Source organism: Sebastes fasciatus, chromosome 5 (assembly GCF_043250625.1).
Source record: "Sebastes fasciatus isolate fSebFas1 chromosome 5, fSebFas1.pri, whole genome shotgun sequence".
NCBI lineage: Eukaryota > Metazoa > Chordata > Actinopteri > Perciformes > Sebastidae > Sebastes > Sebastes fasciatus.
This window is the reverse complement of record NC_133799.1, coordinates 15,845,749-15,859,009: the sequence shown is the minus strand read 5'-3', so window position 1 is coordinate 15,859,009 and position 13,261 is coordinate 15,845,749. Positions and strand designations below refer to the sequence as shown.

At 40.8% G+C, this 13,261-nt stretch overlaps 1 long non-coding RNA gene across 4 annotated transcripts; it reads right to left on the bottom strand.

Moving 5' to 3' along the window:
- Positions 1 to 8,475: 8,475 nt before the first annotated feature.
- LOC141767725 (uncharacterized) lies at positions 8,476 to 12,862 on the bottom strand. 4 transcript variants are annotated; one of them, XR_012593921.1, is made up of 5 exons: positions 12,760 to 12,862; positions 11,981 to 12,082; positions 11,339 to 11,452; positions 10,461 to 10,666; positions 8,476 to 10,014 (listed from the first exon to the last, which is right to left on the bottom strand). It is a non-coding gene; the product is annotated as an uncharacterized LOC141767725 (long non-coding RNA). The 4 variants fall into 4 exon arrangements; XR_012593919.1 differs by having other exon boundaries at positions 8,476 to 10,666; XR_012593920.1 differs by having other exon boundaries at positions 8,476 to 10,582.
- Positions 12,863 to 13,261: the final 399 nt, after the last annotated feature.

Sequence of the window (13,261 nt, the reverse complement as noted above, 5' to 3'; positions counted from 1 at the left end):
GGGGTAATCTAGTCCAGATTTGTCAAGTCTAAGTATAGTGGTTTTTGATCATCTGGATCTGGTCCAATGTGATCTAGATGTAAAAAAAAAAAGAAGTGAAATCTCCATTTATTGCATTTTCACAAATAAAATGTAGATTTCACAAATTTGAGTCTAGGCTTTAAAGAGTCTCTGGGATAATGAAGTACAGATTTGACAAGTCTACTGTAATTATAGTGGTTTTTGATCTGGATCTGGTCCAATGTTGTTTTGATGTGAAATCTCCCTTTTTTGCATTTTCACAAATAGAATAAATGTTTCACAAAAGCCATTAAGTGAAACTTGAGTTGGGATTGTTTTGTCAAACTAATATTTTGAAAAGTAAAGAATGACCTTTAATGCCTGACTTTTCAACACATTCCCATGTCTGTCCATGTTCCTGTATTTCCAAGTGTCTCCTTTATTCTGAGTGAGAGACGTCAGGCAGCAGGAAAAGTGGTGTAAGAGCACTTTAGTTGTGCTCCAGGTACGAGACTTTTAGTGAACCTCGACAGAAGAGGTGGGTGCTGCCTTGTTTGAATCAACTCAAAGTCTTAAATGTTCTTTTGCTTTACTGAAATGTTTAACATCTTTACTCTGTTTTAAAACTTGGAAGCCAGTCAGTCACATCACTGTGTGTGTCTGTGTGTATCTGTGTGTGTGTGTACGCTCGCCACCAAAAACACAGCGGAAACATTTCTAACCGACTTGTTTCCAGTCGTGTTTTTATATATATATATATATATATATATATATATATATATATATACACACTCATACGCGCATATTGGACCTGTAATGTGTAAATAATCATGAACATATTTTATTTCCTCGGCCAATTTTACACTAGTCACTTTGGATAGTAGCATACTTGAAGGGGAAAATGAATGTTTATAATGCTTATTATTATTATTATTGTCTGTGAACTTTTATTTACCGAGAGCTGTCTAATGACGTTTGTAACACACAGCAAAACTGATTTTTGTACCGTTTTATTTTATTCACTGCGAGACGTTAGAACGACCTGTGGACACAAACTGCTGCCTTAGAGAGAGTTTAGTAATAAAAAAAAGTCTTGAAATGATTTTTGTATTTGCTGTCTTTTGAGTTTTTATATTGCAAACACTGATTGTTTTTTTTTATGCATATTGCTGTTTAGGCAAAAAGTCAAGCATGCAATGATTCCTATTCAAGTAAATTAGTATTTACAAGGATTTTTCTCTCCCCATCTCCTCAACAACTACCACATGTACCATATAATTCTGCCTCATTATTTAGATTTCTATTCACTGCTTGTCAAAATAATCCTGACCACCCAATTAGCTAGCACCCCAGCCATTCCTGTGTCTAGGAGGTGCAGTAACGGTGTTATTGACCCTGTGTTTAGACGACCTAATAACAGTATTCCCAGACAAAGCTCTATTTTCAGGTGCTGTGGTTGTGGCTGTTCAATCCCTCTGCAGACCTCGCTAAGAGCAGGGCTGTCGGTTGCTGCGTTATTGTCATTCTGGCTGGGAAGACGCTACAGTAGTGGCCTGTTTTTATTGTCTGCTGTCATTAGTGGCTTTCCTCTGTCTCCTCTCAACAATTATTTTTCCAGGCTGCTTCCCCTGTGGAGGGAGGCTGCATTTTACGCCGTCTTTGTTTCTGTCTCGTTCCTTCCACTGCTCTGCCCATTTCATGTCTCCCTGTCTCTTCCCCTCTCATCCAACGTCTCCAGTCCTCAACTCGACCGCCTCGCAGCTCCGAGGCATTTTTATGTAATGCAGTTTGCAGGAAGTCAGGAGTCTTGGCTGTTGTTATTCTGTGTCGGAGGCACTTTTCACCGCAAAGTTAAACAAATAGCCGCTCCACAGAGATAGACGTGCAGACGAACCTCCCTGCAGGCTCATAAAACGCTGAGACAAATCTTAGTTTGATAGACTCTCTGTCAGCAGTTGGTCTGTATTTGTTTTTGCTCTTCTGTTCAGATCTAACAGCGTACTTTGGAATGAGCCTTTAGGCTGTTTAAAGAGTTCAGCCTGACTACTGAACAACGCCACAATTCATATTCATGGGCTCCCAACCTTTTTGTCTTGTGACCCCTCAAAATGAAGCAGTGTCTACTTGTGACACTCGTCACTGGTTGCATATCAGTTGTGACGTTTCCTTGTCTTATTTGAGAAATCATAAGAGGTCGGATTATTATAATTTTACCTCTGATAAGAGGCCACAAATGTGAACCTCATGGCGGCAGTAGAGGAAAAGTCAAGATCATGAAAATGTGTTGATTAATCTTCTGGGAATCATGAATGTCTTTGAATGTCTTTGAATGGCAATCCATCCAGCTGTTGAGACATTTCAGTCTGGACCTAAGTGTTGGAACTGACCGACTTTGCTACCGCTGCTTATTAAGCAAACATTAAGTACGATTTTGTGCGGCAGAAATATGTTTTTCGGCTTTGCTGTCCATTTGCAACCCCTCAAATTTATCTTGCGACCCTTTGTGGGGGCAATGTTTTTAAACCAGCTTGCATCCTCCTCAACCTCCTACTTTCTTCTTTTTGCAAGTGATGTTATGAAGGAATGTGCTTCGTTGCTGCTTATCCGAGTCTTGTTTCATCGCTCCTGTGCTGACACAAAGATCCTCTTGTTGAAAAGACACAAAGCGGACTCTATCTCTCCTCTTCGCTAACACCCAAGGTGATTACAGGAAGATAGTCGGCAGGAAAACATGTCTCTCAGCCAAGGCTGCTTCAAACTCTCCTTACATAACCTCCTTGGCAGGCTGGGGTATATTCTGGAAAAGAGACGTTTGTCCAAGATAAGGTAGCCTAAGGTAAAAGATAAGGTTTGAATTTTTCAGGTTGTAGCTGTTATCAGTGATAGATAAAGAGACGAGAGGTCTGTGGCCTGAAACAACTGTGTGTAGTTACTTATTTACACCAGTATCTCTTCAGACATTTCTCATGGGTTGTAAAGTGTGATATGTAAACTTGGACTGATTTCACGCTGTCTGCTTCAGTTTTGCATCAGATGAATGAGAATCATTGTTCCTGCAGCCTGCTAAACTGATCTTCCATCTTGCATCAACAAAGGAAGTCTCTGTGTGTGGGGCGATGGTGAAAAGGCCCCCGCAGAGAAAGGTTATGCCAGGTAGAAATCAGATCAGGGGCAGGGCTATTGTTCTGCCAGGAGAGATGCCTCAGGTGAATTGAAAGGGGGAGATGGATTATAAAGGAAGTGTGCTCTGTGCTGACTCGCTCTTTGTGCTCGCAGTATTTGCATTTCGCTGTCAGCTGTAGCCCGGTGACTGTCTGGTCGTTCCAGTTTTATTCCCATGTGCCTGTGTGCTGATTACACTGCAGCAGGAAGTGCTGAATGCCACCATTGTGAGAGATCAGCCTGTTCCAGAGAAGAGTAAACACATTAGCTTCTCATGTGTGCTTTTGAGATTCATGGCGACAAATCATTTGATCACAAAACAATGTTTAGTCGAGGATTAAAGGAATAGTTTTGGGAGATACGCATATTTGCTTTCTTGCCAAGAGTAGACGAGAAGATTGACTCTAATATCTGTCCTTTCAATTTGAAGCTGAAGCTACTAATGTCTTGTCTTTTTTACCATACAAAAAAATATTAAACCATAGAAATGTATCATATCCAGGAATACAGCATGTAAAATTAGCTGTGACTACAAACCTGAGCTAAAAACCAAGCTGATATGCAGAGAAACAGCAAACTACACCTAGCTCACATACATACGTAGTACATATATATCAAAAGTTGTACGGACAATATTTACATTACAAAACAAACAAATTGATTTAACAAAGTTGTTTAAATGCAGGCTACAATAATGCTAAAAGATCTAATTTTGTCGGTAGGTAGCCTTCTGTATTTTTAAGCATTATGTAGGCTCTATGGCAATGATTTTTTGGTGGTATGATAATTAGCCTAAAAAGACATCAAATGAAGGTATTGCAACTGTCTGTCTGTTGTACAGTTTGCTGGCAGTGCTGGTTATCTTAGTTTAGCATAAAGACTGGAAGCAGAGGGAAACAGCTAGCCTGGCCTTGTCCAAATGTTAAAAAAACCCTGCCTACCAGCACTTCAAAAGCTCTCTAATTTCCACGTTGTATCTCGTTTGTTTAATTGTACAGTTTAAAAACAATGAGCTGGTTTTACTGGGATGATGTGCTGGATTGGGTTTCTCTGCACCGGGTGCAGTGTTGCATTTGGACAGAGCCAGGCTAGCTGTTTCCAGTCTTTATGCTAAGCTAAGATAACTGACAGGGGCTTCGTGTGCAGAAATGAGAGCGGTGGCAATCTCCTCATCTCGTGGTGCCTTCAAATGGGGTCGTGTTTACCGCGTTAACGAGAGAAGAAGTTCATATGAACGCCCTCCTCTTGTGATATTCACAACCTTCTAAGTGGAAAGTTTCTGAAAGCTCAGAGTTCACGAGTTGTGACGTGTTTGTTGACGTTGCCAGAAATGGCGGAGGCCATGGAAGTTCATTTTTTGGTTTTGTATATTGTAATTCTTCAAAATGTTATATGACTGAGGAAAATGTTGATATTCCCAACTGCCTCATCTTTTTCCTCTGTCATTATGCCTTTACATTTCCTGCATTATGTTACCCGCTTGCTAAATTGTTAGCGTCTCTGGCTTCTAGACGCCGACAGTAACGTTAATATTACCGTTGCTTAGCAGCGGTGTTCTTATGACTTAACCACTTGAACACCAAGCATATGTGTACACGACTTCTCATGTTGTGAACAAGAGGTCACGAGTTTCATTTGAAGGCACCATAACTCTTGTCAAGAAAGGAAGTAAGTAGCCTTTATTTCACCAAATCTTGAACTATTCCTTTATGAAACTCTTTAAAAAATGAAGTTCCCCGCTAATGGCCGCAAGGAATTCCTTGCCCATAGTCTAAATGTTTGTTCACCAACAAGGACCCACAACTTTATGCGATAATTCTCCATCTGCACAATAATTAACATTGTTAAATCAGAGTCCACAGCTTTAAGCGTTTTCCATCTGTGTTTCAGGATGCAGTATTGTTCAAGGCTGATGCAGTGTGGGAGGTCTCTGTGGCATTTTCAAAGAAGCAGAAAGAACTTCCCTCATACACACACAAACACACACATTTTTTATACCTAAAGTCAAATGCTGGTGGTGCCAAGACAAACAGCCTACTGGCAACCAGCATGGAAAACCCTCTCCATGTCAGAATGTGAAGATGTGGGCAAATCAAGTAGCTATGTTTCTCCCTGGAAAGACCCAATAGGAGCTTTGTGTAAAAGTTTCTTACCATCATCAAAGTTGTTTCTGAAAGTACATTAGGGAGCATGTGCACTGCTTTTAAGAAAATGGGCATTAGAAGTGGAAAATATACATGTGCATCTGGAGTAAAAGGGAACAAAAGGCCTGCAGGAAGCCCTTAAAACCAGGCAGTGATGTGAAGTGAATCTAAAGTGAGTGAAAGGGAGCTGTAGGGTCTCACTATATCAGCTACAGATGCACTTTTGTTGATGGTGCACTTAAACCTCCCTGTATTATTTGAAGAACTCTGTGAGGATTTGTTGTCCCTTTCGAAGAATGTAGCCTGAGGTGGTGCACTTTCCTCACAGTACGAGCCTTTCAACATCATCAGAAGCAGAGAAAAGTTGCTTTCTCCATCTAAATAAGGTGGTTTGTGTCCTTTATCTGTGTGCTCTTTGATAATTTCCTTGAGTGCTTCTGCAAGAACCACCACAACACTTGTCTCTTTTTCTTGAATGTAATATTAGCTGATGAAGGAGAAAAGGCAGAATGTTTTCTCGAAAAGTCTGACAGACTCAGCACGAAATGGACAAACAGGGGTGAGAATAACTGCGTAGAGCTTCCTCAGCACTTCCCTCTTTCATCTCGGAAGAGTAGAGCGCAGCGGAGCTCATCGCAAGTGTGGCGCTGCTCTACAGGGGGGATCTAAACACAGCCTCTCTGATTTAGGAGCTGGAACGGAGCTGTCGCCAGCCTCCCACCAAATCTGGCAGGGTTGGATGGCTGTCTGGCCGCTGGTGATGGGGGACGGAGGGAGGGAGGGAGAGAGGGAGGGACGGAGGGAGGGAGGGAGGGAAGGAGGACAGAGGGGGGAGTGGAGACGGAAAGACGCTGCCAAAAGAGCAAAAGGCCACTAACTGCTGCAACACCAAACACCGGAATGAGACAAAGCCGGGTGGATGTGTGTGCCAGCGTGCAGAAAGAAAGAGAATTTTAATTTTATACTGCCTTTATTTAACTACTCAAAGGTACTACCATTAAACACAGACGTGTCTATACAAATTACTAGAGACAAAAACCCAACAAACAGGACAGAAGCAGTTTAGAGGCACACAACTCAGAGCCCATATGAAGCTGAATATCTCCATACTGTCCACTTTGATAATAGGCATACTCACTGCACTGGATCTGTGGAGCCAACACCCTGAATTTTAGTCTTTCTAGTTTTCCAAAAGGACAACTTTGTTTACCACAACATGTACGTCCTTCCTTACAAAATATGTTGGACCAAAAATGTATAAATCAAATGAAAAAAAAGTTCTCACAAACTCCGACACCGCAGCTTAAAAAAGTACAAAAGGGCCCTGTGACCTAAAACAATGCAAAACTAAATAATAACTTTGTTTGTATAGCTCTTATCTAAACACGGTTACAAAGTGCTTCACAACATACATGAGAATAAAACCAAAAAGATAAGTAACATACAATACAGATACAATGATAAAAAAGAATGGTAAGAACTAAAATAATAACGTGCCGAAAGGCAAAAACAGAACAAAAGAAGATAATGCAACACAAATTTACAAATCAGGCATCGAGAAAGGCTTTCATATAAAAATATATATTTCATGCAATGAACAGATAATGTGCTTGCAAGCCTAATGTCCAGCTTTGACCTGGGGTCAACTAGCAAGAGGAGGTTTGAGGATCTTAGGATTTGGGAGCACAGGGAGACTAAAGCTCAGTGATGGGCGCCCCGATAGCTCAGTTGGTAGAGCGGGCGCCCATATAATAAGGCTGAGTCCTATCCGCGGCGGCCCGGGTTCAGAGAGGAGGCAGGGTCACGGGCGGACATGGGTCTTGGGGTATGGGGTATAACACATGCACAGTGTAACTGAAGCTGCGGTCGTGCGTTGCGATTGGCTCAATTTCAGCAAGTGCAGGCCAGATTTTACTGCGCATGTGTAACACCCCCAAAGATATGATTCATGACCCAGCCTCCTTTCTAATAATAATGATAATAATAATTAAAAAAAAGCGATATAACTTGGGGTCAGATCATGTTGAGCCTTCAAAGTTATTAATGGGATCTTAAAATCAATCCTGAATGAAGAAGTTGAGCCATTTATTTAGAGATTATAGCTTTAACTTGTTACGTAAACTGCAATGGTTCAATAAAGGATACATAAAAAGATGATCATGTCGGCTAATCAACTTTTAACCTTTTCCAGGACGTGATTGGTTCACCTTTTAGGGTGCATCACCATCTGTCAGCCGCACGCCTGAAGCAACGTCTCTTGGAAGAGCGATGGGGGAGTTCTTAGAAAACCTCACTTCACTGATGGACAGGTATGACTGATAGCCTCATCTGGGGCAAGTTGAGCCAAGAGACCACTTCTTTTGGAAAGTCATATTTTTTATTTAAATACCGTTTATTTTAGATCCAAAGTGATTATTACCAAGGATGCACCGCATCCTGGAATATATGTACACGTTTTAGTTGGAGACATTACTGTCATGCCCTCACTTTAAAGACGCCTCAAGTAAAAACTGCCTCATCTCACTGGTTAGGTTAACCTACAAAAGCACGTTAAGGTTAGAAGAAGATCGTCTTGTTCCTCAAGGCAGTGTTGACATTTTCAGTATTTATTAAAGACCATCATCTTTACCCAACCTTTACCAAGAGCTAAACCTGTCCATGAAAACGTCAATCATGCTTTAAAACATAAGAAATACGTTGTCACAGAATATTTTGCAGGATACATTCAGTATAATAATTTTTCGACTTTGCAGATATGTTCAGTGAAAAGTTTCCTCATTATGTTGATATAAAGCTCATTTAGGTGGCATTATTGCCAGTCTAAATGTATTTGAAAAGAAACTATTCAGATCCTTTGTATTAAGTGACAGTAGAAATACAACAATGTAAAAATTCTCTATATTCCAAGTAAAAGTCCTGCATTTTAAAATCATACTTAAATATAAGTACAGAAGTATTGTCAGCAAATTGTACTGCAAAAAAAGCATTTTACTGTTTTAGTTTTTTCAAGGTGAAGCTCATTTTAACTACTTTATATTCTGCTGGGTAGTTTAATATATGATATGTTTAAGTTGATATTATTTTAATTTTTGCATGTAAAATCTTGGGCTGCAGTGGTTAGCACTGTCGCCTCACAGCAAGAGGGTCGCAGATTTGAGTCAGAATTGGGGCCGTTCTGTGTGGAGTTTGCATGTTCTTCCTGTGTTAGAGTGGGTTTTCTCCAGACACAGTCCAAAGACATGCAGGTTAGGTTCATTGTTGACTCTATATTGCCCGTAGGCGTTAATGTGGGCATGAATGGTTGTCTGTCTCTATGTGTCACTGTCAGCCCTGTGAGAGTCTGGCGACCTGTCCAGGGTGTACCCCGCCTTCACCCAGTGTCAGCTGGGATCGGCTCCAGCCTCCCCCGCAACCCTGAATAGGATAAGCGGTTACGGATAATGAATGAATGAATGTGAAATCTTATTATACAAAGTAAGCAGTGACTAAAACGCTGAAATAAACATACAATATAAATAAAGACTGCAGCCACACTCCGCTAGGTGTGATGTTCAGTTGGAGGAGCGACCAGTTCCAGATTAAATGCATTCAGTGTTATCTGGCAAGAGAGAAACAAACTGTAGAGCGCCTCTGATTCACCTCTCGACTTTATTCCCAGTGAAAAGCTTTCAGTCGTCTGCTGTGGTTTTCATCACCTCTGAGGAAGAAACTTACGCAACAGAGGAGAAACTATTTGCCAACCCAGTGTAATCACTCTTGGGCGTGCACACACAGGTACAACACATTGTAAACACAGACACCCAAACAAACATGCATCTTTTTCTCTTTCTTTTCTTTTTTTATCCGTGGGTCTTATTTCAGACCATTAACATGTCAACATTCTTGGCAGTGTTAAAGCGCATTAAGTAGGATAATATAATAATTTGATACAAGCTCCGATGAAAGCTCGGTCATCTGCTGTTGATTGCTCAAGAACCTGTTCCACCACAAACAAAGGAAGACTGCACTATTGTTCAAGTGCAGCAACTCTCTTCCTGCTCATCTCTGTTCATCATATCTGCTACCCCCCCTCTCTCTCTATCTATCTGTCTTTTAATTATCCTTCCCTCGGCCCTCTGGGAAACGGCATCTGTCAGCCAATCGGAGCGCAGCGGTCGGGCCATTGCCTTCTTTGAAAATGACAACAAACTCCACTTCAGTTCAGTTACAACTCTGAACAATACACCCAGCAATAACCAGCTTTTCACTGCAGCCGTATCATAAATCATTCAGTGTTTTGGTCTTGCTTGCAAGTATTTGCAGTGACCGACCTCTGCTGACCCGTTCCCCTTCACTGAGATCTCATTTTTGTGTATCAAAAGCAGACTGAGACTCTTTGGGGAATTTGAGGAATCTGAGATGAGAGATGCTGGTCACGGTGTGGCCACATGGCACCCCTTGTTCAATCAGGGCTGCACTCGTTTTTATGCCTCTCTATGTGTGCGTGCATGCATGAGAGTGTATGTTAATACAGCGTGTGTCTGCTTCATTAGTTTTGTATAAGCCCCCGCTCTCCGTTCTGAATGAGGAGGGAGGATGACACACGTCAGCCCCAGACAGAGACAGATGCTGCTGACACGTCCGAGTATCTCTCTATTGTATTATTCATCCTCAGTGTCACATCTCATCCGAAGTGGTCAGCCGGACACGGTGCAACAGAAGGGGTCGCCTAAAACACACACAAACACACACATGCATGTGGCTTATTTTCACAATTCTGTTTGGTGTGTCTTTCCGTGTGCCAGAGGGCGGGTTTACAGCTGCCACACTCCAGCTTCTCATCAGGCTGTGGATGATGCTTTTGAAGTTGTTTTTTCCTCTCTCTCCAAGCGGAAAGGGCTTTTGATTGGAGAAGCAAGGGGGTTTTGTAACTGTATGTGTGTGTGTGTGTGTGTGTAAATGTGTCACCTCAGGCAACATATCAAACCCCTCCATGCTACCCCAACCTTCAGCAACCCCCTCCTTGAGCCTCACTCCAACCCAACTGGGAATTAATCTCTGTTTTATTAATGAGAGTCAGAGGAAGTGTCAATTATATATATAAAATAAATCTCCGGCAAAAACACAAAGGGCTTTGCTGCGTCTTTGTGACAAAGAGGAAGAGACATTTTATACCAAATGAGTCCAAGTATGCCAGGCTTGCCTGGAATGTCCGCTGGCTTGTCTCTGCCCACAGTTGTTACTCATTGGCCATGGTCAGTGGATGAAGCCTTTGTGTCCTTTTCCTGTGAATGAAACTGTCCTCGTGTTGACTTTGTGACATGATGGGAGTCACAATGGCTATTCTACCAGGGTGCATATTTCAGATGGTCCTCCCACCTCTGTTTGTAAGGTGGAGAAAAACATGGGAGGGGAGAGGCATCTTAAAAATGCTATTTGTCGGAGACGCATGCAACTACACATTCATGAAATCGTGAGCAGAGGTCGAAGAAGTACTGACTTTTTTCTGACTTTTTTTTGACGTAATATACTAAAACTTTATTATTACTTTTTTGACATACTATACTATGACTTTTTAATTACTTTTTTTGACATTCTATACTATATTTTTTGAATTTTTTGACATACAATATGCTTTTTATGACTTTTTTAGACACACTACTAACTATAATTTAGTTTTATGGCTTTTATGACATACTATAGTGTGTTTTTTTTAAGGATAAACTATACTATGACCTTTATTTATGACTTTTTTTCAACATACAATACTATGACATTTTTGCCATACTATACTATTACTTTTTGACATTTTTTATTGCATACTATACCATAACTTTTTTTTTACTTTTTATGGCATACTAAATTATGACTTTTTTGAAATTTATTATGACATACCATACTATGACTTTTAAACATTTTATGACATACTACACTGACATTTAAAAAAAAAAAGTCACTGCTCACTGTCTTATTCTAACCACTTGAAGTTAACACATGAAATGCCTCATGGGAAACATTCGGACCATCAATCTGCTTTATTCTTCTAAGCTTACCTCTCTTTTTTGCTGACTTCCTCAGGTCTTGGGCAGATACTCTGGAGGTACCTTCTTGCAGGGATGTCCCACTGACCTCATTCTCTGACCCCTGTGCATCTGGCATACTGTCATCTGGGTACAGAAAATACGAATATTCAAGGCAGATATATTGACTTAAAATATGAAGCAGCTGTCACTAAAACTGGCTGAATTAGGATCTTAATCATGCATAATGGCATGAGTGTCTCTTAAAGATGAACGGGAAACACGAGAATCATCTATCTGCTTTATCCTTTTAAGTCTAGTTGGCACTGAAATGGCAACAGGTGGAGCGCCCGCCTTGTTTGTAATGTGATTTAACCAAGTTTTCTACATTAGTGTGCCATACAATAGTAACCATGGTCAACTTATCCTGCTTTTGTAAGGACAAAATGTGTTTTGTGCATTATTTTGTGTATGTTTGAGTGCTTACAGGTAATTTCCACGACAAGATTCAGACGGTAGAGCCCCATGATGGCAAGACTAGAAGGTTAACCACATCACCCAATGTGTAATCCTGACTGAAAAGCTGCATCAGAAAAGCAATGTGAACACCTTCCTATCTTGGGAATGGAACCACACAGTGTACAGGTCAACATACATAGTTTGTGTCTACATTACCTGTGCACTAGCATCCTCTCTGTTTGAATCCTCATGAGAAGTCAGATCTATAGGCTACGTCTCGGTCTCTACTGCCACAGCAGGAGCCTGCTCGTTTGTCACCTGGATTTCAGACAAAAAACAAGAACGCATTAAGAGCTGATAGTACTCATGTATGTGGAGATATTCTCAAGTTGTAGGCTTTAGGACTTCTTACTCCTTTTTAGAAGTGTAATATTGATTTATGTTGATTATTTGTTTATTGACAGTTTGCTACATGTTTACTGTTCATTTTTTAAATAAAGATCTGTTATTCTTGTTTTGTTTTTTTGTTACATGTTCGAAATAATTAAATAAAAATAAAGTGAAACTAAATGGTTGTCACTGTCCACTCATTTATCAACGTGAATCCCAATTAGTATAAGAAAATATTTGTTAAATCTATGCAAGACAGGCATATCGTTTGTTTTCATAAACGGACATATGGTGCGGCCGCAAGGAATCGTGGGACGGTATTATCTCCTTTCCTTTCGTAAAGGATGATCCAGTGTATCCTATGCTAAAGGAGATAAGAAAGGAAACACTGACGCACCTTTCCTTAGCATTTAGAGAATTTGAACAGCTCTTATCATGGCTGCTACTTAGGTACTTCCGGGTCATTTCACCCAGTTAGGAACCCTCCTAAGCGAAAAAAAAGACTTTTCGACCACAGCCTTAGAGTCTATCTTGGTAATGGAACTACATAGTGTACAGGTCAACAAATATAGTTTGTTACGACGGTGTCTACATTACTCCCTTACCTGTGCATTAGCCTCTTCTGTTTGAATCCTCATGAGAATCATCAGATCTTTAGGGAATGTCTCAGTGTCTACTGCACAGCAGAAGCCTGCTTGTACGTCACCTGGAATTCAGATAAAAAAACAAGAATGCGTTGAGAGCTGATTGTACTCATGTATGTGCATAGCATGGTCTTTTCTAGTTCAATCAGACAAGGTCCGTATGGAATAAAAATATATCTGTTGAAAATATCAATCATCTTTGGCGTCAGGGCTCCACTCTCATTACTCCCTGAACACCTGAATTACACAAATGAGCATGACAGCAGAGTAGCTCAGGGAGTGATGAACTCTCTTAACCACCTCACCCCTGGGATAGAAGAGATGGAGCTGGATGCTGGGGAGGTGGTGAGAGCATAGCTCAGCGAGAGTCAATGCAATCGCAGTGATTTTACACACAAAACTGGGCTACATGGAAACTAAAATACTTGGTGATAGATGCACATAGTATTAGAAGATATTGAAA